The sequence below is a fragment of the Larus michahellis genome, chromosome 2 (genome assembly GCF_964199755.1).
Source record: "Larus michahellis chromosome 2, bLarMic1.1, whole genome shotgun sequence".
Lineage (NCBI taxonomy): Eukaryota > Metazoa > Chordata > Aves > Charadriiformes > Laridae > Larus > Larus michahellis.
Window position 1 is genome coordinate 140,279,613 of NC_133897.1, and position 26,150 is coordinate 140,305,762.

At 40.5% G+C, this 26,150-nt stretch overlaps 1 protein-coding gene across 4 annotated transcripts in view; it reads left to right on the plus strand.

The window, feature by feature from the left end:
• Nucleotides 1–5,783: 5,783 nt before the first annotated feature.
• WWP1 (WW domain containing E3 ubiquitin protein ligase 1) overlaps nt 5,784–26,150 on the plus strand; it is a 56,823-nt gene continuing 36,456 nt past the window's right edge. Inside the window, exon 1 of one of the 4 annotated variants that reach the window (XM_074577379.1) lies at nt 5,784–6,431. The gene's annotated coding sequence lies outside the window, so the exon portion shown is untranslated. The remainder of the gene's footprint in view (nt 6,432–26,150) is intronic. The other 3 variants (XM_074577382.1, XM_074577380.1, XM_074577381.1) reach the window with 3 other exon arrangements.

Genomic DNA, 26,150 nt, shown 5'->3' on the forward strand with positions numbered 1-26,150 from the left:
TTTATCAGTCTTTGTAAGACATGCAAGAAGTTGGCCACTGAATTCAAAGAAGTTATTATGCAGATGTAGGGCTATCCGGTCACTGAACACACACTCAGTAAACATGTATCCTGCTTCCACAGGAAGTGAGGCTAAAATAATTTGCCATACTCTGATTTTCTTTTCCAGAACTCATTGTCCATTATTGGGATGAAAAAAAAATAAAAAATCTTGCTACCGAAATACGAGCAGAACAAACCAAACTATTCCCCTCCCCCTACTTAAATGCCCCCCCCCATACCTCATGCCTTCTAGACAATCCTATTCTCTTTCTTCCTCCAACCCCAAGGTGAGCTGCTATGCTCCCACATTCCTCTGTTGCGTACCACTTGCTCTCATACGCTAGGACCAGAGTCCCTCATTCTCCATGACCTCTGTCTCCTCAGACACCTAAGGCACACCCAGCCCACTCATTATCTGCTCCCAACCTCACCCTATTGCAGCCCCGTTTCCAAGACAAAAGTGCAGAGATCCTTCAAAACAGTAACTTTGTACGAAACAAGAGACTTCAGTCTTTATCTGCCACAATTTCAAGAGAAGTGAATTTACATTAATAAATTTCGTGCTATTGTCAGTGTCAAAACAGTACATGATAAAAAGATAACTGTATGCTTTGTCTGCCTTTCAAATACATTCCATTATGTTCACATAAAATCTGAGTTTTCTGAGTTTAGAGAAGACCTTGCATTAAGAGACTTAAAGCAAATATTTGTGTTCATTACAACAGGAGATGAGATGTTCTGGTTTGTGAACTTTTTTTTTCCCCACAAAATAAGTCTTACATCCTATGCTGCTAAGAGATAGCCCACCAGAAACACCACCACTCTGACAAGTTGTTTTCATAGATTTTTAGGATTTGGCACACAAACGCCTGGCTTACATGAAAAACTAATAAATTCATTGCTGACTCAGCAGTCCCTCAATGATGAATAACAGATCTGAAAAAACAACATGTCAAGGTATTGAAATAATTATATTCTCAAAACACAGCCATTTTGGAAGATGTTTGTAAGCAAGAAAATAAATTTTATGGAACTGTAGATAAAAATCAATGGGTTTTACCCCTCTCAATCATTCACTCAACCTTTAAAGTTACAACTTTTGAATTAATACTTTTTTGGTCTAGGAAAAAGGCGTAGGAAAAAGATTCTCATATTTCCAAATTTCTTGATAAAGGAACTAATATTGTCTAAAACCAGAGGCAAGCAATTTTATTGATTTCTACAAACTAGAGTCAAGTCTTTGCAATATGTCATTTTTTTAATTTCTCCACAATCATTTTAATGCAACCAGACACCAAATTCCTGCAAGGCATCAAGTTAAATTAAGTGTGCCCAAGGTGATGACTGTTATGTATTATTTACACCACTACATATGCAAAAGCCCTATATTACAGACTAGAACCTTATTGTGTCAAATATTGCATGCATAATAGTAGAATTCATATCTCATACCTTAAACGAGAAGCAACATATGCTTTTCTCAGAGAGATGGGAGGAAATATGAGACAGTAAATAATTGGAAGGTGCAGCACCCAAGTTCCCTAACCATTGTAAAACTAGAGACTTCAAATTTTATGCAGTAAAAAAATGACTAACGTAGGATTCCAATTTAACATCAAAAACCCATATACCACCATGAGGACAAACCCTTGCCCCTTACCATATAAATAAGATATTTTGTAATGACAATATATATTTAAGGTATAGTTTTACAGACACAAACATATATATGTACATAAATATAACATATACATAACTATATTCAGTCTGCTTTCAGAACATAGTAATCGTGGAATCAGAGAGAGAAATATGAGGAGACTCTGAGCAAATGCCAACAGTGCAGACATTCAGTTGTTATAGGGAGTGTTTATTGTCCTGGAACAGGAGCCAATATTGTGCATTGAAAAGCCATTGGTTACAACGTCTGAACACTGTTGGGAAGAAGGACCAGAAACTAAAACTTTCCAGCTGTTCTAGCTATGTTCCCTAATCGCTGAGTTATCCGGCAATACTCTCTTGCACTACTTCAGCGCGCCTTTGTGAAGCTGCACAGAGCTGGCACAGGAGGGATAATCCTGATCCCAAATCAGACAGCTCTTGTTGGTCATAGTTTGCCTTGAGAGGAGAGACTGGTTTGAGTTTAGGAGGACACAGAACGCAGCTTTTCTAGGCCCCAAGTTTTCTCATCATGGTGATACTGTAGGCCTGGTGATCACTGCTACTATGTTTCCCCTCTGCTTCTGTCCTTACTGCAACTTCTCTACTTTGTGTTGATTTCAGATCTTTTGTGTACTGGATAATACCCTTAACCACCCCTCTCTGATCCACCCCTCCATGGATTTCAGATCATCAACTACCCACTGTGTGGACCTCAAACAAATCAGGCATAAGCCAAGTAGCAATTCTTTTGCTGAAATGAAGACATCAGGTGCCCACAGCACGTGCTTGTGAACACTGAGCACATCCACCAGCAGACTTGGGTGACTACATCTACAGGGCTTTGTGGCTTGAAGGTAGAATTTAAGTTCTACCTAAATCACAATTCAGGTGCCTAAGTGCTTTTTTGAATATGGTCCAAAGAAACATCCAAAAGTTTTCTTACTCTGTATGAGTTTTGCAATAATAAATCTCCATGTAAAAAATAACAATAATCAGAGAAATCTTCCCTCTGCTCTCATTAGATACTGCTTCTTGAATTTTTCACAGTTGGAAGATTAGGCCTCATAAGCAACCAACCTAACCACTTGTGTTTAAGACTTGTATTTTAAAACTTTGCTCATTTCAAACAACAGAAATCACACATATACACGGACTAGTTCTGCATGCCTATGCTCAGGTGAAATCAGCTTGTATTTGAGTCTATTAAAGGCAGAAAGATTTGGTTTCAGCCTCATCTTTTACTACTGCATTAGGGTTAAAGAAGTTGAATTATCACACTTCACTCTTCTGTAGAATTTTTTAAAGTATTTGGTAGCATGAGGGGATTACAGTTTAACACAAGGCTTTTGTAAGATGCTTGAGAAATTAAAAAAGAGCAGAAATGAAAATAGATGGTATTGTATAGTAATTTTATGTGCTACTAGAGACATCAATTTACAGTTTTACTGGTTCATTTCCCATTAAGTTCTAGAAGAGTTCTCCAGAACTATAGTTTGAGCAAAACTACTGCCAACTCACCTAGACCTTCCAATGAAGCGCTAGCAGTGCCCACTGCCAATCGTCTGCATACAGTAACAACAGCAAAAACATTCACTGAAAAGGAAAGATACAACTCCAGCCAGTGGACACTCTAGTTTCTATAACCTATATTTTGCAAAAGCCCATCCTAAAATCCACAATGTACATTGTTCAACTATGTCAGGAAAGATCTAATACTATCTAAAGATAAACCCTGTGTATTCTGCAGTCAATTTTATAGATACCTATTCTGAATCTGAGTTCTCCAAAACTGTCCTTACTTTGCAAGGAAAAAAATGTCAGAAATACACCCAGGGAGACGTGGTTAAAAACTTTCAATAGGCTCATAAATGACTATCTCAGGAATATTGTGTACAGGAGCTACTTTTACATTTTATTTCAAATAAAACTTCATGCAGACTCTTTTGCAAAGTTCCAACTTTAGTTGATTTATATTTTGATAAATTTAGTGGCTTATGAGACCTTACCTGATGTTCACAATGTATTTCAACCCTCTAAAGGGCAAAGCTCTGAAGCAATGAGGCAAGAAAACATGCATTAATTCCTCCTAGCCTTCAGCACTGTATGATAGAATCTGTAATCTTTACTGGCCACAGCACAGTAGAAAAAATAAAGGTGGTTATCTGCAAAATGAAGAAAACTGCGTTTGCAGTTTTGCAGATAACAAGTATAACTCTTAAGTAGAACTTAAATGTTTTCAGCAAGCTTTCAATGTATGGCTTCTAACCGTTATATACTATAGTTATTACCTACTGCCCTAAAAGTAGTTGGAAAAATGCAAGAATCTTGAGGTTTTGTAAGACATTTAAAACGAAACTTGTGACATTAACAAACTCGTGACATTTTGCATTCATAAATGTATCAAATGTCTTTTAAGAGGGAATAATACTTGGAATGTCACTGTTCCCCAGGGTGAGACAAATGTATGACAAAGCTTGCTTTGAAACTGGGAGGAGGCAAGCCAGAGAAGTCCATAACTTGTGTATAGAGTATTGTTTCCAGCCACTACACACTTTTCATAAGGCAAGAAAGAAGCACTTAGCAATTTTACTCATATAACCTATCAAGAAATAATGAAGTATCAGTATCAGATTACTGATATTAGTAACAAGCAAAGCCTAGGAGTAGAGAAATTAATAGTTTATGCAAAGAGCAGAGATAGAAATATTGTCGTTTACACCCTCACCTGCCCTTTGCTGCTGGGAATATAACGTTGCATCCAGTGGAAAGTTCCTAAATACAATTTTTTCCCCATCAAGAAGTGTTCCTACCTAAAGGTATAGGTATTTTTTTTCTCTAGATTTCAATTGGATTGCTTTACCTCAGAAAAACAAACAAGCAAGCAGGAAAGAGGGATGGAGCTTACTAGCAGACTCTGGAAGTGCTACCAAAGGATTGTAAAAGTAGTCCCTTAGAGTAAGTAAGTACCTAATTTTGGACAACCTCAGAAGAAAAGCAAGGCTGTAGTTTTCTTTAAATGTAAGCTTTAGTTGATGGACAGAAGACAGTATTTCTTGAAGTCTGCAAATCAGATGGATCAACTGGGTTGCTAACTGTAAACAGCAAGTCTTACTGCCTACGATGGATTTTGTGAGTGTACAATTCACATGTTCTAAGTGCTGCATGTAAATAAACTACCACAGTTTTTGGGCACTAGTTACTACCAGTTAGAGAAAACTATAATTGTTTTCCTTTAGAAAAGTCTAGTCTAAGATGCTTTTTAAAGTTGAACTGTACCTAACGTTTCTTGCTTTTCCAAAGTCTGTTCTTTTCCTACAGCTTTTCTACAAAGAATGAATAGATTGGAAAGTAGTACTTTTAAGAGCTTCCCTTTTGTTTCCTGAAGGAATTTATATGCCCAAATCAGATTGCTGGCCCTCATGTTGCTGTTTAAAAACAACAAAATACCAGACTTTGCTGGAAGTTGCTCCAGGGTCTCATACTGTAAGCTTTTGTTCCTTTCAATTAACAGCGATGCTGGACTTTCTGAGACAACCACTCAAAGGCCTTGTTTATGCCCAAAAGCTCACGCTGCCTCCACAGCCTTACATTGTGCGGTACGGAGCTAAAGCTTCCTCAGTCTTCAACGTATAGGCACAACTGGAGCCTCACGTTCGTGCATAAAAGCACTTTTAGGTTTGTTAAATCTATGGGGGGGTGCCTCTGCCTTCTTTCACGGTGCCTCACGACAGCCAGCCCCTTGCCCGCGCCGGGGACGCTGTTGAGGGGCCCAGGGTAGCTCTGAGGCACTGGGGCGGCCCGGCTGCTCCCGCCGCGGGCTGCGGCGTCCCTCTCAGCGGCTCCTCCGCCGCCCTGGGCTGCGAGGAGCTGCCGCTCCGCCGTGAGGGACGGTATCAGCGATTCGGAGAAGGGCGGCAGACGAAGGGGACCGGCCGGACCGATCCCGCTGGCTCCGGTCTGTCAGGGCAGCAGCGGAGGCTCCCGGCGGGGCGCAAGAGCCCGCCCCGCCTGCGCGGCCCGGCCGCGAGGCGGGTGGAGCAGACACCCCCGGTCTTTATCGCGGGTGTGCCGGCTCTCAGCACCGGCGCCGCCGAGGAGCTTTCTCGGGGCGGGGGGGGCAGCGACTTCCAAAAGCCGCCCTTCCCAGCCCCAGCGCCTGGGTGCCGTCCGCCGGGGACAGCGCGCTGGGGCTTGGCCCCTCCTCCCCTGCCGCCGGAGAGGTTGATCCGTCCGCTCGGCCCTTCTCCCCGCCGCTGCGCCCGACTTGGTTCAGCCCGGGGCAGGCGCTAGGAATAAGCCCTGTCCCCTTTGAAGAGCCTCGGTTCAGGCTCCCCTTCTCCTCCACCTCCCCGCCCCGCTCCCATCGCCGCTGCGCACTACTCGGTTCCGACTGGGCCCTCCCGCCCGGGTGGCGGTGGCGGCGGCGGCGGCGGCGGCTCCCCGAGTTCTTGCTCTCCGTGCTGGCCCGGCCGTTGGCGGCGGGAGCAGCAGCAGCAGGAGGAGGAGCAGGAGGTGCAGGGGCGGCCGCGGCGGGAGGGGGGTTGTTGTGCAGCAGCCGCTGATGCCGCTGTGAGATGGCATCATTCTGCGCGGCGGCGGCGGCGGAGCGCGGTGCGGAGGGGTGAGGAGCCGCCGCGGCGGCGAGGAGGAGGAGAAAAAGAAGAAGAAGAAAAAGGTGGGAGGAAGGAGAAGGAGGAGGAGGCGGCGGCAGCTGTGAGGCTGCGAGCCACGGTAAGGAAACAAAACAGGCTGTGCCGCAGCCGTTTAGCTTTGCGGTCTGGCCCGGCAGAGCCCGTCCGGCCTGAGGAGAAAAACGGCTGCCGTTTTTTCCTCGCTCTTCGCCGCCGCCGTCGGGTCGCGGGGGCGGCCAGGGCAGTGGGGTGGGCTCTGGACAGTGCGAGCTGCCCCTGTCACTGAGGGGCGGGGAGGAGGGGAATGGGCGTGGGGGCTAAAATGGCGAAGGGAGCCGTAGTAAGGTCTCGGTCTGCCTTTTCCGGCACTTCAACTCGTTGCACCCCCATTCCCCCCCGGGCCCGGAGGCGGGGTGGCGGCTGTTGCTTCTCCTCTTTCGGTGCCCCCATTTGGTGTCTGGAGGGTTGCTGTGCTTCCCTGCTTTCTCCTTACCCCCTGGCTCATGTCTGGAGAGGGCTGAGGGCCTCCTGGCCCGCACCTGGCCAGGGGAGGGAGGGTGGGCGCTCTGGGGAGGTGTGGGGGCAGGAGAGGGGGAGTGTCGTGGGTGTCCGGTGACAGGCGAATAACCTTGTTTATTCCTGTCCGCGGCCTTTCGAGTGGGGGTGACTGAGGGCCGAGTCCTGACCCGTGTCAACGCTGAGGGGATTGCGAGAGGCATTAGTGACCGGGAGCCGGCGAGGCAGCTCCGCGGCCGGCCCCGGCCCGCTTAGCTGCGGGATGAAGGCAGAGGAGAAGGATGTTGCTACGGTTCGGGTCACCTTCCTTCGGTGAAACTGGGGAGGGAGGAGGTGAAGAGCCGTTTCCCTTCTCTAATGAGCTGCTGTCACCCCTCAGAGTGTGTGTAGTGTGCCTCCTCACAAGAGGTTATGGTTGCTGCTCAAGTTAGACATGTCCGCCGGTCTCTCTGGGTCCTCTTAGTGTATGTATTGCAGAGCAGACTGTGTGGATTCAAGACCTCGAAAGCCCTATTTGTGTCGTTTATCTTTGTTTATGTTGTGGCAAAATGTTACAACTCGGTGTAAGTGTTTATTTACTTGGTTTTATTCGTAGTCCTCTTAGTTTTGGAACAATACCAATTCTCATGCCAGTTTAACTAGGATGATCTCGCTCTGCTTGCAGATCTATAAATGTTTAAACTGTACATCAAAGAGAGAAAAGGACTTAACGCTATCTGATCATTTTAATGGGAGCTCTTAAGGTGTATGGGTGAAACTGTAAAAAGAGGTTTTCATATTTCAGTTGTATTTTCACATGGCACCTGGGTCATATAGAAAGTCATTGGGATATTTTGCATTAAAAAACCCTATCAGGTTATGCAAGTTTAATAACACTGGCTTACTAGGCGATACTGTCACTGACTGCAGGTGGCTGGGTTATATATGGTCATACGCATGAAAGACAAGATGGCCTTCATAGTAATAACAGTTTCCCTTTAAAATCTATATTCTAGTTTAATCCCTTTGTGATGTAGAAACAAACTGGTTATTGTTGGGCTTTGATAATGCTTCACTAACTGGGACTGGCTTTTTTTTACTTTTAATTTTGTATCCTGCCTTATCTGAGCCCATGTTAGTCAAGGTATAAACTGAATTATTATTTCTCATTGATTGTAATACTTACTAAAGAAATCTTGCATAGAAGAAAATCTGAATGATTTTTCATCCTTTTGAGAAAAATTTTACAGTTATAAAAGAACAGATTATCTGGACTCTTGACAAGGAGGTGTCCCTGCCCGTGGTAGGGGGGTTGGAACTAGATGATCTTTAAGGTCCTTTCCTACCCAAACCATTCTGTGATTCTATGATTCATTCTGTGACAAAGATGCTTTCAAATTGGGCAACTAGGAATACTTTCACCTGATGTTTCTTGTGAAACTGGAGGTATAGAATCCTTCTGTCACCTCTTTGGTGTGTATTTTGAACTATATTTTAAAGGTCTGATCCTATAAATGCGTTTAGATTGTGTAACTGTAACACTATCAGTAGTCTTTTTCCAATGAGACTGTAGAATAATTCCCTTAAATGCATAATTGTACTTGAAAACATGAAAGCATTTTTACATAACCCAGGACTTATTTAATCTCTCAGCATGGGATGCCCTGTTACCAAAAAGATATGGATTATTTTTGTTGGAAAAATAATTTGTTTGTTGCTAAACGTCAGTGAACAAAACATTGTAAGTCAGCCTTTGTGTTTTTGTTAAAGGGTTGGCAATACAGTTTAAATAATCACCTGTCTACAAGGGCTTCTTAAATTATGGGGAAACTGACAAGAGTTCAGAGCCAACCCCTTTTCCTGGGTCTGTGGAACCCTTGGAAGAAGGAGGAATGTCTGCTAGTTCTGTTGCTTTTCATTTTTCTTCTTATCTTTCCATATGAAGTTGGAAATTCTGATAAGTTGGGATTTCAACCCACTTTCCTGCTTTGAAAGAACATGTGTGGGGAAAGAGAGATTTCTCCTGGTATTTGGATACCAAGAAGAGTTGAGGATAAGGATCTATGATAGGAAGTTGATACTGCATTCAGTTTCTTCATGCTTCAGTATTCCTAGGCCATAAAAACACTAGACTTGAAAACTAAGGTACCATAATAAAAAAAATCATTACCTAAGTCACGTTTATTAATTGTAAATGGCAACTATTTATGCACTTAGAGTAAGCAGTCATTGTTAGTTTAAAAAACCCACAACCCAAATCCCCCCCTAAACCCCCAAGTTCATCCTAGAATTTAGTTGGGTGAAATGCAGATAGTGAAGTGAGAAGGTTTGGAGAGGGAATGGATAGACAAAAACAATAAAAAAAGGCTTCCTGCAAACTATGCCGATGTGATTCTTGGAAATTGTTTTTAGCTTGGTTAAAAAGATTCTCTTTCTTCATAAAGACTGAGGAGAAGGAGTGAAGCTACTGTTAAAAATATCATATCGTTTAAGCTAGGTTAGTACTACTCTTACCTGCTTCTGCACAGTGTGACGTTCACCTCAATTAAAAAAAAAAATATGGCTTTCTAGCTCTGTATTAATTGCATATGACTCAGTCAGTAGAAAAGCTGCTTCATTGTGCCTTCCTGTATGAAAGTCTGTAAACTGGGGTAGGGCTTCCCAGTTTCTATGGTAGTGTTGGATTAACCGCAATCCTGTCATTTTTGCCGTCCCTATGAAACTTGTAAACCACAACTGTTGAACTCTTCCTTTGAATTCTGATTTGCGCAATGTATGGCGATATTCTTCTGTATTGCTTTGGTATATGTACAAATGCAGAGGACAGGAGTTGGTTACATCCAGGTCCTTCTTTAACATTTATTTTCTTTGCATCAGTAGGCCACTTTATTTCTCTGTGGGTGCGTTAGTTCAGATTTATCATAATCTGCTGACATTCTCCTGTAGTGAGATAAAATAGTCATAGGTAAGGACCATTAGAAGTATCAGAGATCTCACTTCTGTTTTCTTGAAGGAAAATTATATGGCTGGTGAGAGAAATCTTCTCCTCATCATCAGCAGGAGTTGGAGTGTCCAGAAGAGGCATTCCAAAGGCTTGTCGAAAAGATGTTATGAGTGGTGCACCCTCTTTTTTTTTTTTTTTTTTTTTCCTTTCCCCTGTACAACAGTGATGTGGCATGGTTTTTGCTAAAATTTGCTACAGTACCTTTTAAGACCAAGTTTTTGTTCTTAGTTGCTTTCTGTAAGTGAAAAGTTCTAATTGCTGCTTATTGGGATATGTTTTTGCTGTGTTTGAGAACCTAATAGTTTAACCAGAAGCATACTCAAGTTTATCTCTGTTTTGCAAGCGTAGTGTTGCCTTACAGAGGAACAGGAGAGATTCCAGGGAAGCTATCAGCTGTCAGAGTTACAGTACATCAGAATTATTTACCTGGGAGAGTGCTATGGTTTGTGCGTTGGTTTTTTGTTTTTGGTTTTTTTTTTGGTTTGGTTTTTTTTGTTTCATTTTTTTTGTTGTTCTTTTTTTTGTTTGTTGTTTGTTTTTTAATTTCGTAGCATTTCAGGGCAAATATGTCGGGGAGACTTCTATCTTCCTGTTACGTATGGGTCTTAGTAGCTACTACACAAGTAGTATGTAGTATGAAGCAATTAATCATTGCGGATTTCCATGACTGTATACTGCTGTGGTTCTGTAACAGCAGATATATGGCAAACAAATTATTTTAATGTTGAGGATTGTGTAAGTTTGTAATCTAGTGTACAGTTTGATAATTCAGTATTGTCAAAAAAGCACTTTCAAAGTTCTATTTAAAGAGAATATGGATTTGGATTTAACTTATAAATTCTACTGACTTTGAAGAATAAACTGGAAGTTACTTAGCTGGTTGTGTTACTTTATAATGGCTTGACTAAAATAAAGTCTTTAATAAAAATTGGAGTGAAGCATGTGTTTAACAAAGCACTATACATTCTTGGGCTTTTGAAACTTTTTTTTATCAATCACAGTTTTTCTTATTGCTGGATATGTTAGAGGTGCTTATGTTCTGCTTTAAGTGACTAGGGTCTGAGGGTACTTAAATGTAACCAGTTCAAAACCTGAAGACTTCTTAACATCCTCACTGTTAAGGATGTTAATGTGGAGTGATGTAACTTGTACAGCAAATAGTTTTTTCTTTTGTAGTGAAATTCAGCCTCTGATGTCTAATGCAAGGAATCTTTCATTGGCTCAAATCACTTCAGAATAATTTTTTCAAATATAAATATCTGTTACTAAAAACACAGTAGGACATTCTTTTGATTTGTCTTGTGTGTAAATGGCATTGAGAACACAAATACACGTTTGTAACTGACCTTCTCAAATAGTTCTAATAGCACCAAATTACTCCATCTACTTTTTTCTGTTAGGATGTGAGAGCTATCTTGCTGAAAATCATTGTGGAGATGGAAGAAAAAAATTTAAAAATGACGAGAAGAGGATGTCACATTTTAAAAATAAAGAGCAATATAACTTTGTTTACACATTCAAGTATCTTCACCTTACAGCCTGAAGTGGGCAGAAGAGAGCTCTTGTCTGTGCTTCTGTGAGTGCAGACAAAAAAGTACATTGTGCACACATTTTCTAGTTACTAGGGTTTCTAACCAAGATTTTGTGCTATAAGCATTTAAATGGATCAGGAGATTAGCAGGAGAGTACTTTAAAAAACAAACAAACAAAACCTTTTATCTGTTCCTCGTATAGGTGGGTGAAAAATATGAGACAACTTTGCTTTGTATGTGCTTTTCAAGGAAGCCAGTGATTTCTCAGTATAAATCAAATCAAAGGAGTTGTAGTTTTAGAATAGGGAAGAGTAAACAGGAAAGATAAAGTTCATAATCTGTAAAATTACACAACATACTTAGGCATCAGAAGTGAAAAAGAACACATGTCCAGTTTTGAAACAGTGCTTTGCTAGTACTTGAGGAATTCAGTAAGCTTATTTGTGATTGGTTTTTTTTTTTGGTTGTTCGTAAGCATGAACTAAAACTGCTGAACAGATCAGGATACATATGCCTTAAACTGACCATGTTTTTACTAACTAAAGAAAAAGAAAAAAGTGTATTTTTGACTTCTGGATGCAAGTTACAAGGACAGGAAAAAATTCAATTAGTATTGAAAAATTTGGTGGAAGACTCATATTTGTGTCATTTAAAAATAAAATAAATCTCTGACTGAATGTCTTGTGAGAGATTGCTGACAAAGCTATGTTGTCATGGTGAGTAAAACTGCATTGTTAAGGGAATAGCTATGGGGAAGAAAACTAGTTGGAGTCTTAGTTTGTAACATGTCAACAAGACTTACTAATGAACTGGCAAAATCTATAGGTGGTGAAATTATAGATTAAGTGGAAACTTCAGAGAGATGTAACAGGGGCTAGTTTAATATTTGATTTTCGTGTTAACATACAAGACCTAATGCATATTGGGAGGAGTAGCTAGAACTATTCATCAAGATGGGGTGTAAATTAAGTACTTGGTAACAAGAGCCTGATGTAATTACGAATTGCTTTATGAAAATGTCCCATTGGGAATGGAATAAAAAGTAAATATTGAAATGTAGTAAGAATATAACATATACTAGCTTGCATACTATTCTTAGTTTAATTACATCAGTGTATTTGTAAACTGCTAAATGTTACTGTCGTATGGCAAATGGTTCTGGTACTATGTGGAGACCTCCTTGCTGTAGCTGTTCTACAAACGGACTGTTGTGTTTCTTTCTTGTTTGTATTCCATCTTTGATCAGGAAAAAATAACTGATTCAGAAGAAAACTATTAGATTAGTACTGCTCCTGTACTAATAAAATGGAAAATACTGTTTAGTGTAAAAAGTGAAGGGAGAGGAGGCCTCCAGCAGAGGCCTACAGAACCTGAATAGAGTACGAGTAAATTTCAGCCTGTGCTTTAACCTTCTTCCATACAACTAAACAGGGAGGTGTCAGAGCACACTTAGAAAAGCTGAGTAGGGTGGTCTATCAAGAAGTAATTCTTAACAAGATTCAGTTGGGATTGGCTGATGTATGATTCAGTATAAGGAATAGATTGTTATACAGACAAGGAGAAAATCTCTTACTAAGTAGTAGGAGTTTTAATAAAAAAAATTATACAGATTGTACTTCAGTGCATAAACTAAACATTTTTAAATACTTCCTGTGACCAAGTTAGTCTAGAGTGCCCACTACAGCCTTTCTTGGATTTTTTTTTTTTTAACTACCAGGGACAGCTTGTTTTCAGAGTTGGTTGATGTTCTTATCTATTTTGAGTAAATCTGTGATGCTGTTGGTTCAGTTTCAAAGCTTGAAAAACCATAAGAAATTAAAATTAGATTAAATAAATCTGTATTATCAGAGACATACACTTTGGGCTTATTTTTCTGCATACTTGAAAATTTTGTGTTTCAATCCCTCCCTGTTAACGGAGGGGAAGTAAGAACAGATGTTTATTGACACACACACACACACACACCCACCCCAGCTTAAAAGCTGATGGTTTCAAACATTGATATAAAAGATGTAGGAGTAGAATAAAGAACAAAACAGACAACATCATCATGCCACTGTTTATATCCACAGTGCATTCCTATCTTGAATGCTTTGTGCATTTTTTTTTCATCTTTTCCACTTTCCATCCTGCCTCAAAAGGTACATGATAGACCTGGAGAAGGTACGAAGAAGGACAGCAAGAATGACTGATTTATAGGAAGAAGGCTTATGACTAAGGATTCTTAATACTCTTCAGGCTGGAAGACCTGTGTGATGACTGTGTCATGCAAGTGGAGGTGATGTGGATAAAGGATGCTGAAGATGCTTTTCCCTTTTTGTCATTCCTCTGTCTCTAATATCTGCCCTCAAAAGCTCCTCAAAAATGAATATGAATAAAGGAAATGTTTTTGAAAATTGACTTCTTTCAGTGGGGAGTTGGATGATCTTTTCTGTACGTTTTTGTAGTTACTTGGTTTCAAGGCAGTGTTGTTCTCAAGAATTGGCTCTTAATGATTTGAGGTTATATCATAGAATGGTATGGGTTGGAACGGACCTTAAAAGGTCATCTAGTTCCAACCCCCTGCCATGGGCAGGGACACCTCCCACATGACCAGGTTGCTCAAAGCCCCATCCCACCTGATCTTGGACACTTCCATGGAAGTAGCATCCGCAACTTCCCTGGGCAACCTGATACAGTGTCTCACCACCCTCACAGTAAAGAATTTCTTCCTAATATTTAATCTAAATCTTCCCTCTTTCAGTTTAAAACTGTTACCTCTCGTCCTATCATTACACTCCCTGATAAAGAGTCCCTCCCCATCTCTCTTGTAAACCCCCTTTAGATACTGGAAGGCTGCTATAAGGTCTCCCTGGAGCCTCCTGTTCTCCAGGTTGAACAACCCCAACTGTCAGCCTGTCCTCATAATATTGTTGTTCCAGCCCTCTGATCATCTTTGTGGTCCTCCTCTGGTCTCAATCCAACAGGTCCATGTCCTTGCTGTACTGAGGACTCCAAAGCTGGACATAGTACTCCAGGTGAGATCTCATGAGAGTTGAGTAAAGTGGTAGAATCACTTCCCTGGACCTGCTGGGCGTATAATTTAGTCTTTAGCTTTTCACCAGAAAGGATACTGACCCTCATGAGAATACATTTTTCATCTCTATCTGCTCACCTAAAATGAAAATAACTAATATTTCGAACACTGTGTTACTACAACATTTAAGTAGTTTTCTTATAGCCCATTGATTACTTCATAACATTCAGTTAAACGTAATAGGTATTCATGTGGTCCAGTATTGACCCTTGGGAAGTAAAGCTTTGGGTTCTTCTGGTAAGACTTACGTGTTACTCATTTTCATGTTCTCAATTTGCCGTTTTTGTGTAGTTAAGTTCTGGAATCAGATTAACTCAGATTAGAATTGTATTGGAAAATAACTAGTAGGAGCAGGCAACTCTTTGTTTTAAGTGAGAATTATTCATCACCTGGGAGCCTTACAAAGGATCGGGTTGAGTCAGGTTGAATTCTTTAGCACTGTAGAGACTGAAGGGCTATTTTTGAAAAGATAAATGATAATGCTTGTGTGAGTGCTTTCAGGTAGTAATACGTAAGATAAGTGCAGTCTGTGGTTGGAATTAGGACAGACATGTTTTAGTTCTTTAACAAGAGATTGACAGATGGAAAGAGGCTTGCATAGCACATTTTAAAAAGCAAATATTCAGAGAAAAGAGAGTACAAACGCAGTGAATTCTACTTACACCTCTTTGAGCTATTTTTTGAGGTAGAGTTACTGTGGAGAGGTGGATCACATCAAACGTCTTCCTGCTGAAAGATGTGCAAAGGCCCTTTCTGCCATTTTATGCCATAACACTGAGTAGGTTTCTCTTCCCCTCCTCTTTGAATTGTTGTCAGAACAATGGTGAGACTGGAAGACTATTTTCTGAGGCAGTATTAATCTGTTTCCCGTTATTGGTATTCCTTAATCATGGTGTCTTCATATCTCCACAAAAAAACAAGATGGAGGGTGTAATGGAAACAGCAGCACTCTTGGTTAATATCTTTAATGTTGTTTTTGAATTTACCAGTTTGTTAATGTTGCTGTGACTGCAGCAGAGATGGGCTTACAGTAGTCATGGCTATTGTGACTAATAAGGTGGTGGTGACAGGCATGAATTCTTATGAGTGGATTTTATAAGCTATCTGAACACTCTTGGTATGTGCTCAGGCTGCCTGCCCATACTGAAGCCCATACTTTTCCATGGAGATATTTAATATGGAAGTGCCTGCATGTAACTATGGAAAAATTTTCTTTTTGCAGTGTAGGTATACTAAAATCTGCCCATATTTTAGAGCTGTATCTTAGTATATTACTTTACGTTGCTCTTGGTGCAAGTCTGATAAACAGTAATTGATATCAACTGCTAGGATTATCTATATCCGAAGGCAACCCAAAGAGACTAAAGACTAGTGTGTAGCTAGCGTAATTATGTATCTGGCAGATATGATGGGTATTCAGCTGAATAGTTAAATAAGGGAGAAAATACTCTTCTCTAATTTCTTGACGTATGTGTTAGAGTGTCAGCATTTAACTACCATTGCGCTCTTCAAGCAACCTGGAAGTTGTTTATTTATTTCACTGTGCGTGTGGTCCTCTATGTAATACACAGAGGAGGCATTGTGATATTTTTCATTATTTGATATTGTAGTAGGACCTAGAAGCACCATCATGATTGAGATTCACAAGCCAGGTGTACTCTCAATATTTTGCTGGTAAGTTGCTCTGTGAGCAGTGGAACTAGACTTCATACAAATTTCTCTTACATCGCAAATCTCTTCCCCCTCTGCTGTTCTAGGCCCTTCTTACTTGTAGTAAAAAAGCCACTATTCACAGCTCCAGCTCAGACTGATTCAGAGCTGTGTCTGTAGTGATTGCATAGCCTTTGAGCCAGGCAGCATGGGTAGCTTGAGTTCATGCTGTAGCCCTCTGCTCAGCAACCACAGGAAACTGTGTCTTTTTCCTCTGCCTAGCTGTTGATTTTCATGAAGCTCGTGGAAACTTAGTGTATCAGAGGACGTTACTTCTCAGTTTATTTTAACCGAATCTGGTGGTGAACAGATTCATTTAGAGGGATGGAGATGAAAGGAAGAGTTGGAAGAGGCAGGTGGACAGTATGAACCATACATGTGATGTTTGCTTGGGAAACCAGGCTAAAAAGGTCTTTGCTAGTCTAAGTATGAGGCAAACCAGAACAGGCAAATGTGTGCAGTGGAATCACAGTATGTCATTTGTTTGGACCTCCTGCATAACACTCTGAAAAACAGTTGTTGTTTTGTTTTTTTTTTTAAACCTCTGTAATTGTATTGTATTTTTTTCTTAGACCCTAATATGAGGCTGGCAATATATTGTAGATGTTGTAGATAATGCATGGATCAGTATTGCAGCATCTGAAACAATTGTCAGTGAATGTGCTTGAAAAAATACAGAAAATGAAATATTTTCTTATTTAGGTTTGTATTAGGTACTCCATACCAATATGAGTGGACACATACTTATTTTCTGGGGTGGAGGGTGGGAACTGCATACAGGTTGGCTTAAGAAAGATAAATACATCAATGTTTGTATCAAACCTGTTGTGTGAAGAATATTAGAATGTGTCTAAAGGAGGGCAACAAAAATGATTTGACTTAGAGGGCATGACTTACGAGTAGCAGCTGAGGATATTCGGTTTGTTCAGCTTAGAAAAGAGGAGGCTGAGGGGTGACCAATTCCTTATGAGGGTGAGCGGAGAAGGAGGTGCTGATCTCCTTCTGGCATCCAGTGAGAGGTTGTGAAGGAATGACTTAAAACTGCATCAGGGGAAGTCCAGATTGGATATTGGGAAAAAGTTCTTTGCTGAAAGGGTGGTCACGCACTGGAACAAGCTCCCCAGGGAAGCAGTCATGTCCGCAAGTCTGTTGGTGTGCAAGAATAGAGTAGAACAGAACATTTCAGTTGGAAGGGACCTACAATGATCATCTAGTCCAACTGCCTGACAACTTCAGGGCTGACCAAAAGTTAAAGCATGTTAAGGGCATTGTCCAAATGCCTCTTAAACACTGACAGGCTTGGGGCATCAACCACCTCTCTAGGAAACCTATTCAAGTGTTTGACCAGCCTCTTGGTAAAGAAATGCTTCCTAAAGTTCAGTCTAAACCTCCCCTGGTGCAGCCTTGAACCATTCCCACAAGTCCTGTCCCTGGATACCCAGGAGAAGAGCTCAGCACCTCCCTCTCCACTTCCCTCCTCAGGAAGCTGGAGAGAGCAATGACGCCACCCCTCAGCCTCCTTTTGTCCAAACTAGACAAACCCAAAGTCCTTAGCTTCTCCTCATAGGACATTCCTTCCAGCCCTTTAACCAGCCTTATTCCCCTTCTCTGGACACTTTCAAGGACCTTCACATCCTTAAATTTTTGCACCTGGAATTGCACACAGTACTCGAGGTGAGGCTGCACCAGTGCTAGATCCAGCAGGATAATCACCTCTTTTGATGGGCTGGTTATACTGCGTTTGATGCACCCCAGGATGTGGTTGGCACTCTTGATTGCCAGGGCACATGGCTGATTCATGTTGAGCCTGTTGTCAGCCGGCACCCCCAGATCCCTTTCTGCAGGGCTGCTCTCTCTCAATTTATACTTGTGCCTGGCATTACTCTGTTCTAGGTGCAGAATCTGTCATTTGGACTTTTTAGATTTCATCCCATTAACCGTTGCCCAATGCTCCAATCTATCTAGATCCCTCCGTATGGCTGCCTGTCCCTCAAGAGAGTCAACAGCACCTCCCAGTGAACTGAACTGGCCCTGGAATTGAGCCTTGAGGAATGCTGCTAGTGACTGGTTGCCAGCTAGATGTAGCCCCATTCACTACTACCCTTTGAGATCTGCTTTTCAGCCAGTTCTTCACCCAGTGCACAGCGAACCTGCTTATCCCACAGATATCCCACAACTTGTCCAGAAGGATGCTGTGAGGGACGGTATCAAAAGCCTTACTAAAATGCAGACAAACTACATCTGCTGCATTGCTTTCATCCATGAGGCAGGTGACCTTATGAAGGATATCGAATTAGTTAAACAGGACTTTTGCTTTGTTAACCCATGTTGACTATGTCTGATGATTGCATGGTTCTTTAAATGGCTTTGAATAGTACCCAGTATGACAATCTCTGTAAGTTTTCCAGGAACTGAGGTTAGACTAACAGGTTTCCTAGGTCTTCCCTCATGCCCTTCTTGCAAATTGGAATAACGTTGACTGGCTTCCAGTCAGCAGCGACCTCTCCAGACTACCAGACTTTTCGTAGATGATCAAGAGGGACCCTGCCATAACATCCTCTAGCTCCTTCAGTACCCTGTGGTGAATCCCATCAGGCCCTAGGGATTTGTGAACATTTAGCTTGTCCCTTACAATTTCAGTGTCCGCAGATGGAAAGTTGCTGTTGCCCCACTCCTAGTTCTCCAAGTCAGGGGACTGGGTAGCCCAATGTTATTAAAGACTGAGGCAAAAAAAAAAGGCATTGAATGCCTCTGCTTTTTCTCCATCCGTATTAGTCAGGTGACCAACTTCAACAAGTATTGGTTAAATGTTTTCCTTAGACTTCCTCTTGCTATTAATGTTCTTAAAAAAGCCCTTGTTGTCTGACACAGTGCTGCTAGTTTCAAAGCTAATTGAGCTTTGGCCTTTTGTGTCTTCTCCCTGCATATACAAAGCACAGCTCTATAATCTTACTGTGAAGCCTGACCTTGCTTGTAGAGATCGTACAGTTTCTTTTTCTTCTGGAGCTCCACAAGGAGTTCCCTGTTCAGTCAAGCTGGTCTTCCATCCCACTTGCATGACTTAACAACATCCTAGAATTGCCTGCTCCTGTGCTTTTAAAAAAAGTGGTTCTTAAAAACTGACCAGCAGTTGTGGACTCTTAAGCCCGCACAAGCAGATTCCCAGGGTACTTTGCTGATAGCTCCCTGAATAGCATAAAGTTTGCTATTTTGAAATCCATGGTAGCAACTCTGTTGACCTTTTTTCTCATTACGCTGAAAATTTTAAACGCGACCATTTTGTGATTACTATGGCCAAGACAGCCACCTACCATTGCATCTCCCATGAGTCCTTCTCTGTTCACAAATAACAAGTCTAGGAGGGCATCTTTTCTACTTGGCTCATTGAGTACTTGTGACAAGAAGTTAGATTCCACAACCTTCAAGAATTTTCCAGACTTGCTTGTCACAGCAGTGTGGTATTCCCAGTTGATGTCTGGAAAGTTGAAATCTCCCATAAGGACAAGGGCTACTGATGCTGAGATTTCTCCTAATTGTCTATAGAATAACTCACCAGTGCTAACATCTTGCTTGGGCGATCAGTGGTAGACACCTGCTACATCTCCTTTGTTTCCCATCCCCCTAATCCCCACGCAGAGACTCTCAACCACATCATCACTAACTGTAAGGGCTGTGCAATCAAACCTCTCCCTTACATACTTCTCCACAACAACTTCACCTTGCCTGCCCTGAACAGCCTGTAGCCCTCCATCCCAGCACCCCAGTCATGGGACTCATTCCACCAAGTCTGGCTAATACCAATGATATCATAGCTCTGGGAACTGACCAATGCTTCCAGTTCAAGAAGTGTTCAGACAGTGCTCTTAGATACATCATTTAGCTTTTAGGTTGCCCTGTGTAGAGTCAAGTGTTGGACTGGATATTCCTCTTTGGGTCTCTTCCATCTCTGGATGTTCTGTGATTCAGGAAGAATGGCAGTTTGCTTTCCTGTTCACATCTATGTAGGTCTGCTGTAGGGTTGGCGACTTGAAACTTGAAACAAAATATTTGCAATGTATCATGGATGTTGAAGTATCTCTGGAGAAGCTGGTAGTTGTCTGGAAGAACTAATGGCTTGCCTTGCTGACAAGGCCTTATAGACCCTGGGGAGGAGACTGCCAAAGCTGAAATTCTACTAATGTCAAAGCAGATCCTAAGGAAGTCACTGGCATAACTATACACATCTGTATGTGCTGTGGGCTTGGTAAAAACTTGGGAAATGAAATGCTACTCTGTCCCTTACTGTTTTGGCTGGCCTGAAGTTTCACACCAAAAAGTGTGGTGATGATAACAGAAAGTATGAGGAGTTTTGTACAGGTTTATTCACCTCTGTTTTGACAAAGTTGGATTTACTACTTAACATTTTTGGGTCTTTTTTCAGCACTGTCTGCCTTAAGTAATTCCTTTTTTTTTTAGAGAATGCTTGTAAGCTACTTCTATGTAAAGGAGTGAGGGATATTGTCAGTTGAAGATGGTTTTGGTAGTACTTTCAAGAGGAAGGAGCAAGACAATCTGCTGGCAGTAAAGGACCCGGGGCATTTCTGATGTTAGTATTTATACTTTGTAATAAGGAAAAATAACTAATGTCAGTATTGTTATTTTCCCATTACTCTCCATAGAACTATTTATTATGTTAATTAGCCATAGGTTTTAGAGTTTCAGTTCACTTATTTCTTGCCCACTGTATCCTTCTTCCTTCAGCCTTTCTCACCTTTTTGCTTGGGGCGGGGGGGAATATCTTGAATAGATGAGCTTCCTTGTTTTTTTTCTTTTTAAAAAAAACTGTTGAGGAAAGATTTTTCTGCATTTCCATTCTTTTTGGAAGATATGCTTTGATGTAGGAAAAATAATATTTATGGCATTACGGTGATTTTACCTAGACAACTAAATTCTTACTTATACTTAAAGTAAATTGAATTCAAGATGTTAGTGGGGAGCTTAGTAATATTTAGGCGTTTCGCTCATCTACTTACTTTGTCCTTGCTCAGTGCGTTCATGCAACTACATCTCAAGTTTTCTTATTTCGATTTTGGGCATTCAGGAAGACTTTTGATTCAACAGTGCTCCTTCATGGTGTAATCTGTTCATGTTTATTTTTTTTCTTCCCTTATGCGCCATGTTCTATATTATTTCTGGAACAGAATTGTCACATTAGCAAGAAAATAAATCAGGGGTCATTAAAACCCCATCAGTAAACCCAAATACATTGTGATTGAATATAACTCATTATTACAGTTATATTTATTTTCTGTTCAGTCTTCTCTCTGTGTCAGATGAAACTGCAATCAGTTTCAGCTGAGGGACACAGTGGCTTGTGAAATTCTCTACCACAGCTTTATGGATGGTTTCTGAGTTCCTGGCTGTGTCATTCTGTTTGGGTTTGGTTTTGTTGTTGTTGTTTTGGGTTTTTTTTTCGGTGGGTTGACCTGTAGGTAACTGGTGCAGGGGCAGACCACACTTCTTGGATAAGTATTCCCTTGAAGCTTTCCTTATTTGCAGATCTTCTGATTTAAAGTTAAATTGAAAAGCCATGCTGTGTAACTTCTTTTTTTTTCTACAGATTTATCATTCTTCCTGTATTTTAACTGCTTTGTGTGATAGGATTTTCCATCTGTTGTGAAATTATGTCACAGATAATTAGACCCTACTATCTTAAACTTGGTACAATTCTTTTTGTTTTACTTCTGGCTTGACTCTTCAATTACTGAATCAGAGCATCAGTCAATTTATAAATATGTGTTTACTGCTCCAGCGATACTTTTTAACTTTCAGCTTCACAATCCATCATTTGTTTTCAATATAGCACAATGGTTAACAATAACAGCATTTATGAATTTACACTTCTGTGAAGAATTTTCTCTAAGTCTCAAAATGCTAGTAAAACACCAGAAATAAAGACAACCACGCTAGTGGTATTTCATTAATTTATTTTTCAGTCTTTAGTAGGCGATGTACTTATTCATGGAGTTTAAGCAGGTACATATTGAATGACATTACACATTTGGTAATGAATGCACCTGGTTGAGACTTACTGTTGTGCTATATTGAAACAAATGGTGGTATTTTTTTTTGACATACAAGTTAATGCAGTATTTTGTTTACAACATACTAAAAATTTGCAACTAATTGTTGCTGTGTAGATGTACCTAGGTGTACCATATTGGCAAGAATATAAGATAGGCTTCTATTGTAGAAGGATGTTCGTTTTACAGGGACAGAAACAGAACATCAGGCACTGTTGACATGGGATGCAGTCATGTAGTTGTTGCAGAAACATGCAGCCCCTTAGCCAACCTGAAGCCTAACTTTATTTTGTCTCCATCCTCAGTTGGGATCTCCCTGGCATTGTAATAACTTCTCCCAGACATCATGGTAATTTTTTTCCTTCAAGGGCAAAGATGTAAAGCTAAATGTAGGAAATTGTCATTTCCCTGTTATCAGGAGATTGGCAAAGAAGTGTTTGCCAAATGCAGTTAGCAGCAAGCAGAGCCAGAAACTCAGGTTGGGGCAGGTGGTGTGCCTTGCAGATAAGTCAGCACCGGAAACCTGAAGTCTGAGTAGATTAGGCAATGAACTGTCTACCTGAGGACTTTGACACAGATTATTTCTTTATTTCTATATTTCTATATTTATTTTGCTTTGTGCATGCTAGGAGTAGAGTTAAAAAAACCCACAAAAACCAACCATCCATCCAACCAACCAAATAAATCCTCCCAAACCCCCTAGCATTTTAGATCTATGCAGGTTGAAGAGTAGGAGGAAAAAAAAACAGTAAAAATAATCATAATTTGTCAGTCATAAAAGTATGGCTAAACTAATTTTTTTAATGTATGATTAGAACTAGATTACAGATCTTGGGGTTTTTTTTGTGAAGAATTTGAGTTTACTTGCCACAGAATTGATTGCATGTGTTGCTCCTTTGATGTCTTCCGTATCAGTGACCTCCAAAGCGGGGGTGTGCAAAACCGTCAATTGAGGTGTGGGAAGAAAATATTAGGACTTAACATTTTATCTGAAAAATAAGAAAGAAATTAAGCTCTGTTTAATATATGTTTTGACACTGGCACCATCACTCAAGTCTGTATGTCAGATTGTCCTGTGTCATGTGTGGTTCACTAGGTGTCCTGAGGGTGGATATCGTGTTTCTGAACATGTTGGGGGCTTACAGTAGCAGTTTATATGTGCCCAGTTAGATGGATTTTTGGATTGTATTATCTGGTTTTAATTAAACTAACCCTCACAAAATGAGTAAGTGGCCTAAAAAGCTCCTGCAAAGAGACCACGGGTTGAAGGTAATAATAATGTGAGCACAGTGAGTAACAAGAACGTAACAGAGCTGACACTTCTAGTATGAGCTCCTGATCAGCTGCATTATGAGGTAAAAACAATGGCAATTAGATCTGACAAGGTGTTGGCCAAAAAAATTTGGGTTTATCAAGAAAGCTATTTGAAATATGGATATACATCCACTATTATTAATGATGAACCTGATGAACTCTTTAGAAGCCTCTTTTGAGGTTTCTCAGTAGCAAAAGACATAGAAGTCATGTACTGTTGGGGAAACATTTTGATCTTCCTGCTGCAGTAAAAATGTCTGAAATAATACATGGAAAAGAATACGGCGACAAATTAAAATGCATTCCTTTGTCAGCAGACATTGTTGGAAGATGTCTGGAAAACATTGCCAAAGATTTGAAGAAACAAATATTGGAACAAAATGCACAGTGTGGGAGCCTTGTTGTACAGTTGGATGGAAGTACAGACATTTGTAACGTGGCTCAGTTTACGGTATTTGCTAGATGCTGTGTCGATAATGAAATACACAAAGATCTAAGTCATTCAGGAAAGATGTACCAGAGAAGATACATTCTTAACAGTAAATGACTTATTTAACAACAACAACATTTTTTTACAATGTAAAAACTGTACAAATTAACCGCTGATGGAGTGGCAGCTTTGACTGAAGTAAAAAAAGATTCTGAGGTAAGGTTACAAGGAGAGCACCACACATGGAAGTGCTGCATTGTGCAAAGCTGGTGAGGGCTCTAGACCACAAGTCTTGTGAGGAGTGGCTGAGGGAGCTGGGGTTGTTCAGCCTGGAGAAAAGGAGGCTGAGGGGAGACCTTATCGCTCTCTACAACTACCTGAAAGGAGGTTGTAGCCAGGTGGCAGTCAGTCTCTTCTCCCAAGTAACAGGCGACGGGACAAGAGGAAATGACCTCAAGTTGCACCAGGGGAGATTTAGATAGGATATTAGGATTGGATATTCTTCACTGAAAGGGTTATCAAGCATGGGAAGAGGCTGCCCGCGGAAGTGGTTGCGTTGCCATCCCTGGAGCTTTTTAAAAGATGGGTAGGTGTAGTGGTGAGGGAGATGGTTTAGTGGTAACTTGGAAGTACTAGGTTAACGGTTGGACTCGATGATCTGAAAGGTCTCTTCCAACCTAAACTATTCTATAGGCAAGCAACGAGGAAGCTGGAGCCAAAAGTGCACAAATTGCTGCAGGATGACATCAATGTGGTTAATTGTATGAAAACAAGACCTTTAAAGAGTAGAATCTTTACAATAGTTTGCAATGACATGGGGAGTGACCATGAAAATCTTCTGTATTATGCAGAGATTTGCTGATTATCGTGGCAGAGTGCTTGGAAGAGTTGTAGAGCTTAAAGATTACTTACACGTTTTTCTTTTACAAGAAGACAAGTGTTCTGAATTTGCTGATCTGTTCTGTGATGACAATTGGCTGTCAGTCGTATGCTGCCTAACAGGTATTTTCAAAAAAATAGACACTTAATGTGTCCCTTCAAGGTAAAGGTGATATTTTAACAATGAGCAAGAAAGTGTCTGCCTTTTGAAAGAAACTTCTGCTATAGAGAGGGCATTTTGAAAAAGGGTGTTTGGAAATGTTTCCATCATTTTCTGATCTTCTTGCCAGAAAAGATGGGTGTCATCTATAAAAACTCACATTTATACACTTAAACTTGGAAACAGAATTTCCTCACCTGTTAAAAGTGTTCCAAATGAAGAGGTTCAGGGGATTTTCAACCCATTTGTTAAAATATAAAAATGCAACGCCTTCCATTAGTTTGCAATAAGAACTGATTGACATCAGGAAAGATGGAAATTTACTGGCCAAATTTCAAGAGAAACCTATATATAATTAGTGGATGGGAATGAAAAATGAGTGTCACGATTTAATAAGTGAAGCCAGCGATGCACTTTCATTTGGATGTACGTAGCTTTTGTAAATTGTCTTTTCCAGCTATGACAACCTTTAAAACCAAGGATCGAAATAAACTGAATTTAGAATCAGACTTTTAAATCACTGTATGACAAAGTGTTAAGCCAACATTTTAAAAAATGATGAAGCATATTCAGTCACGTGGCTCTCAAAAAAAAAATATTAGCGAGGGCAAAAAGGATTTTTTGTACCATTAATAACAAAAATTATTTAAAAATACTGTTTATTTCATCTTTATCTCATCCTTTTTAATTTCTGTTTTTAGATGTTTTATAAGGTACATAATACATTAATACAGTAGTACTAATATAAATATATATACACATTTGGGGGGGCATGCTCAAAAATTTTTTACTGATCAAAATTGATTTGTACACGATCAAAAAGGCTCAGTGACAACTGTTACCATATAATTATTGTTTCCAATTAAAGTTCACAGAAATTAATATAAGTTCATCCAGATCATGGAAAGTGTATTTTAAATATTTGTGTTATTTTCTCATGAAAAAGGAGTGTCTGGTAGAGAATATTTTACTTTTGTAAATATTCCCCCAGCTTTATGTGGGATGTAGTAATCCAGGAGGACGGGCGTGATGTCTGCGTGTCCTTCAAGTGCTGGGATGCCCAAGCTACGATGAGAGCCACGCTATTTTAGTCACCAAATGATGACATGCGGTGGTCCTTGTAAAGTGTTTACTGTCTCAATAGATGAGGGGGGTGA